The following is a 6,000-nucleotide window of genomic DNA, read 5'->3' as shown; positions in this document are numbered from 1 at the left end:
TACACCGGACAGTCCGGTGATTTATAGCGCGAGTGCCTCTGGAAATTCCCGAAGGTGGCGAGTTTGAGCTGGAGTCATCTGGTGCACCGGACACTGTCCGGTGTACACCGGACAGTCCGGTGCTCCCAGACCAGAGAGCCTTCGGTTGCCACTTTGCTCCTTTGTTGAATCCAAAAACTTGGTCTTTTTATTGGCTGAGTGTGAACCTTTTACACCTGTATAATCTATACACTTGGGCAAACTAGTTAGTCCAATTGTTTGTGTTGGGCAATTCAACCACCAAAATTAATTAGGTACTTGGTGTAAGCCTAATTCCCTTTCAGTATCCATAGTCTACATCTTCGTCTCCTCTGATCCAAATCTCACAGAGGGCGGTCAGCAGATAAGCTATTGCAATTCTCTGCAATCAAGAATGTGAGGCATCAGTTTTACATACATACTTACCAAACACCAGTTTATCTTGTCCATGGACAAAATACATAGCTCATAACAGAAACACACATTACATATACCTGCAATACACCCATTAGCCGTATTTCTTGAAGGTCAACCCCGAAACTTAGACTACGAACACCATGAAAGAATCCACCTGCGTAGCACAGCAAAAAAAGGCATCAAACACATTTTCATTTCCACGAGTGTACTTTTGGTTAGTTGAAGAAACATAGCTCAGCTGCCATCACACCTTGTAGAACAAGACCAAGACCAAGACAAAATAGCTTCAGCGCACGGAGCAATGCCTTTCTCGAGGCGTCCAACTTGTCTGGGACTCTCTGTAAAACAAATCAATAAAGGTGACACGCGATCATTAATTAGGTTTCAACAAGTCGTAGAGGTCACCGTTTGCAAGGGTGGGGGTGGGGGGGCAAGCATCGCCATCTCGCTTTTTTTTCTGGCGGCGTGTACTACCTTGTACGCGAGCGCCAAGGCGACTCCGACGATGAAGAGGAAGAAAGGCATGACAAAGTCGGCCACTGACGTGGGAGATCTACGACATGGCGGCGCCAATCCTCGTTGGCAGATGCGATTCGCGGCGGATTTGGGTGAACTAAGCTGCCATGGATGCGATTTGTGGGCAATCTCGCCGATCCATCTCGCGTCGCGCAAGGAAAGGGGGAGCCGGGCGCGCGGGCAGCCATGGATGGAAGCCGACGCTGCTGGGGGAACGGCGTGCGGCTGCCATGGATTGGCACAAATAGCTACGGCTTAGATGGTGATCAAACTGTAGCTAAAATATAACTTAGATATGCATGAGCGGATTTTAGTTTGGTTCTGTCTAAAAAGCACTAACCTTATTGAACTGGAACAACTCAAAGTATTTGTTTTTGCCCTCTATCTCTGACTTTCCATCAGCCGGGAAGATGCCATCAGGGAAGATCTAAAAAACAAAAAGGGAAAATATTGTTGAACAAAACTAAGAAGGAAATCAATTAGATCAGAATAATTGAATCCAGCACAGAACCATCTCAAACTACTGAAATATGGAAGAGTGCCAGTTGTTGATCTACTCTTCAAAAAACTCTCGCTCGTGCAGAAGCCATGCAGGCACAACACCTTGGCTCTCTTGTCCTGCTTCATGAGCTCAACTCTCCTAAGCACAGCGTAAGTTTAGACAAACACAAGAAACTTCAGACCCGGAGGACATGTGAAAGCTGGTACCTACCACTTCAAGGCTCCATGTCGCTTTCACCCAACTCCAGTTGTACCATAACTCGAGCACAACATGACAACATGTTGAAAGAAGAGAAGAGGTTGTGTTACCAAAGTCTGGGAAGTCCTGCAGAAGTAGATCACTCACATAAGAAATGATTCTAATCCCAGGAACACTTAAAACATATTAAATACTACATGCTCCATGGTTTGTTGACTTTGCTTCTTATCTTATAAAGATTAAAAAACTGGTGTGTACTGAATACTTGTTAATCGAGCAGAAATGGTTACCCAACTCAGAACAATGAAAACAACAGATATGTCTTAGTAGCAGGCAGATGAATTATTGTTGTACCTATATGGTTGAAGAAAGAGAAAAAGATGGATGGTATGCTTGCTCACGGTCTCAAACTAACCTTGTATCCGAGGGGGCAGAAGTGGAAGGAGTCTAGAAGGCTGAAGAATGATGCAGTCATATGCAGACTTGAAGAATTATGGACATAAGCTGCACATATACATGCAAATGCATTACACAAATAGATACAGGTCTGCAAAACCACATAACCAAACTACATTTCTTTCTCCGGAACGCAGTCCAAAACAAATAGATATAGGTCTGTATTTCATGGATTAAAACATCAAAGGATGTAGTAAACTCTATAGAACTACTTGTGCGTCCAAAAAAGATTCTTGCGCAAGAATATAGGATAATATGCTATCAAGCACACAGAGACATCGAAAAGTTGCAGACTTGAATGAAGCACCGAATAGAAACAAGAATAAATACAACTAAAAAATGTATGTACTACTTGAATAATCTACTTGCATAATCAAGCATACATAGACATCTGGTAAATAATAAACAAGAATAAACACTTCCTTCAATCAGTAGAGACATTTGGCAGTCCTAGAATCGAAGTAAACAGTGTAACCCCTATCTGTATTTTGGTAGTCCCAGAATCGAAGTAATCGAACTAAAATCACAGTCCTAGAATCGAAGTAATCGAACAAGAATAAACACTACAGAAGACCACAAGCAGTCCCAAAATCGAAGTAACCAAACTGAACAGTGTAACCCCTATCTGTATTTTATGGATTAAAACATCACAGGAAGTAATCGAACAAGATGTTGCTAGCCATAAACCTTTTTCTTGAAGCATGTTTCTGCGCTCCTGGACCAGTCTTTGCTCGACGATATGACAGTGGAGACAATGCTGATCTCGACTCCGCCTGATAATATGCCCTTGAACACGGTACATGTAGGAAAAGTGTTGATGTTGCTAAAATCTTCACAAGCGACTTCAAGCTCAGCTCTGTTCAGCTTTTGGGCACCTGAATACAGGAAATAGACCCGTGATCTCTTCCTGTGATGTAGTAGGCTATAATCTTAGCTGAGTGGCTAAAACCAATTCGTCCAATGTCATGTTCCTTAACCCAGAATCAATATTGAATAATTCAGTGGTTCGCAAGAATAGGAATGTTAGAAGCCTGTGATGTTTGTACACCCGAGCAAAAGATTGGAAAAAATCTCTATCAACTCTCCACTCAATTTTGCACCTCTCCCAGTAAACCCTCTTCACCCCTTTTACCTGCCTAGCACTAACTTCCTAGAGAATTACAAACACCAAAATGTTAGCATCGCCTAGCCCCCACAATATCTTAAAAGGTAGAAATGCTCTGCGACTTGCACTACGACTTTCAACTACGTAGCAAACATCAATTTTTTACGTTTAAACCTTTAACCAAACAAACCACACCATATGGCAGGAAGCAATATGTAAAATCAGTAACCTGGCCACACGATAGATTGAGGACGTCGTCGCCCTGCGAGCCAGCCGTGTCGTGAGGAGGAGGATCTTGTACAGATCCATGGCACACAACCTGTCACCCGTCGCCATCGTGCTGCGGATCCGGTCTTCTCCCTCGTGCGTGAGGCGTTGGTGACCATCGAGAGCACGGTAGGCGGCGGCTGGGAGGAGTTTTAGGTTTGGGGCGGGGGCTGGGTGGAGCAACGCCCGGTGCCTGTCGGGGGTGGAGATCGCACGACGAGCAGGGGCACCAGATCCGGGGAGGAGGGGCGGGGGTGCCGAGGCAGGCCATCTCGTCGGAAGTAGAGCACGGCGGCGTTGGCGGTTGAGGAGTTTTAGGGTTCGGGGCGGGTGAGGGCAGCAGGGCTTTGTTGGGCGACGCGCTCACGATGTCTGCGCGGGGGGCGTCTGTCGCGGCGAGCGCCACGGGGGGTGGGGGAGGGGGCTCTGGCGACACGGGCAGATGCGGGCGGGGCACGGTGAAGGTGCGACATTGATGGGAGACGCGACGCAGGGACTGGGGAAGGGGATGACTCCGGCGGCGAGCTCTTGGTCTCGGAGGAAGGGCCGCCGCCGCGCCGGAGAGCGCGCTGATGAGATCCTCGGAATGGAGTGGAGGTGAACGATCCGTGGGAGAGCGGCGGACTGGAGGGGGGAGGCGGGGCGGCTCACGCGGGGTGGGGGGAGGGGGAGGCAGGGGGACGAACGTGGACGTGGGCGGGCGGACGGTGTAGATTTACGGAAGCGAGCGGACGGTGCAGATTGGCTGAAGGCAGAACCAGGGGAGGCAGCCTACCCCTTAGAGCCTTAATAGGTAGTATAGATATATATTTACCTTATATTAATATTTATATTATATAATTAGTATTGTAGATAGATTATTTTTAATCAAATATGTTTAGAGATATAAATAGTTATAATTTTTTCAAACTTCAAGAGGACATCGTCAATGAATGTAGACCATGTCAAAAAAAAGATAAGCAAAGGCTAAATTGTACTAATTTGTCTTTCCTCTTCATTTATGTTATACATAGCCTCACATTAGTAGGTGACTTGGATTTTTTTATTTTCCCGAAAAAATAGCAGGTACATGCTTTTTCATACATAACTATCAAAGAATTTGTATACAAAACAATCAAATTGTAATTATAAACAGTTTTACCTAGAGGGTCTGCTTTAATTTGGCAAGAAGACGAACCTGATTATCATCCAAGTCTTGGTATATTTATATTTTATTAAAAGGAAAAAATAAATGGACGGACTAACCAACTCCTTGAAGGTTAACCATGGTCGTGGCACAAAAAAAAAATAAAGTAAGGTAAGGGTCCCTGTCACCATGGAACTTCCTTCCCGCTTCCTACCCCGTGCATGTGAATATTATTTAGGGTTTAGCTATGCTCAGCCTTACCATATTTCTTGCTAAGTCTTACACTTGTCTCCCAGTTAACAATAGTTGTAGAGCATTGCCGTCATCATATGATGTATTTTATCTAGTTATTTTGTACAAAAAATTATATTAAATAATAAAGATGTGGCATTGTTTTCTGTGTCATGACTTCATGAGTTATCATATGTGTGAGACTTGATCCTGACATATATTTAAGATCCTTAATTCGCGGTGTGACACTTTCCTTCCTCTCTTGGCTAATTGTTTGCCATGCATAGGTAAAACTCACTATTTACAATGTTTTAGAATCTATTAGCCAAGATTCTAAACATCTAATTGTTTGTTAGTTAATTAAAATAATTAGTCGCAAGATCAAATAGAACCTTAGTACCATCCTTTTCACCCGATTTTTTGTTGCATTTAATATTTTTTACTTAGAAATTGTATGTTTGACCCCTTAACGATATAATCTCATATTTAGACCATTTTCTCGGCGCCGTAAGTCACGCCACCGAGGTAACCCATCCCGGTGTGTCATGACTTATGAGGCCAAGTTACGTGGTGCTGTATACTGCGTTGTTGTCTATATGACCGAGCTCGGTATCATGACTATTAGGCGCCGAGCTCGTCAATATGGCCCGCGCTCGTTCTCGCAACGGTCTCATCCCGTGCGCCGCCATGCTCGCCGCCGCCGCACCTCGCCACCTACGCCACACCATCGCCTGCCATGCCTGCGATCCCCCGCGCTAAGATTTGTGGTGGGCGAGCTCGAGACCAGGGGCACGACAGCTTATCAACTTTGTTAATCTCTCCGTACCATACCAAAATAGTATTCATTTTAGCTTAATTTTAGGAGGCACAAGGAGTACATTCTTAGCGTCGTCCGGTGGTTTCTTCGTGTAGAATTATTCGGTATGTATGTGTGTGCCGCTGACTGACCAAGCAGGCGAGAGGATAGATGTTTACTGGTTTGCGTCGCTTTCTTGGGCTCCTTTTCGCGCGACCACACAGCAGCTGTCAGCTCCGTCGCATACAAAAACTGTGCGAAAAGGAAAGCCAGGTATATACGTACGACGAGAGTGATCCCCGACGACCAAGGATTTTCCAAGCTGCAGTTGCGTTGTGGATTAACCGCCGCTAGAAACCAAATCACGG

General features: G+C 45.1%; 1 long non-coding RNA gene across 1 annotated transcript; it reads right to left on the bottom strand.

Annotated features, from left to right (window-relative positions):
* Nucleotides 1-1,763: 1,763 nt before the first annotated feature.
* LOC109944613 (uncharacterized) lies at nt 1,764-2,865 on the bottom strand. The gene is made up of 3 exons (XR_002267730.1): nt 2,795-2,865; nt 2,067-2,155; nt 1,764-1,777 (listed from the first exon to the last, which is right to left on the bottom strand). It is a non-coding gene; the product is annotated as an uncharacterized lncRNA (long non-coding RNA).
* Nucleotides 2,866-6,000: the final 3,135 nt, after the last annotated feature.

The sequence above is a fragment of the Zea mays genome, chromosome 2 (assembly GCF_902167145.1).
Source record: "Zea mays cultivar B73 chromosome 2, Zm-B73-REFERENCE-NAM-5.0, whole genome shotgun sequence".
Taxonomy (NCBI): Eukaryota; Viridiplantae; Streptophyta; class Magnoliopsida; order Poales; family Poaceae; genus Zea; species Zea mays.
Note: the sequence above shows the minus strand (reverse complement) of the source record. Positions and strands in the feature narration are given on the sequence as shown.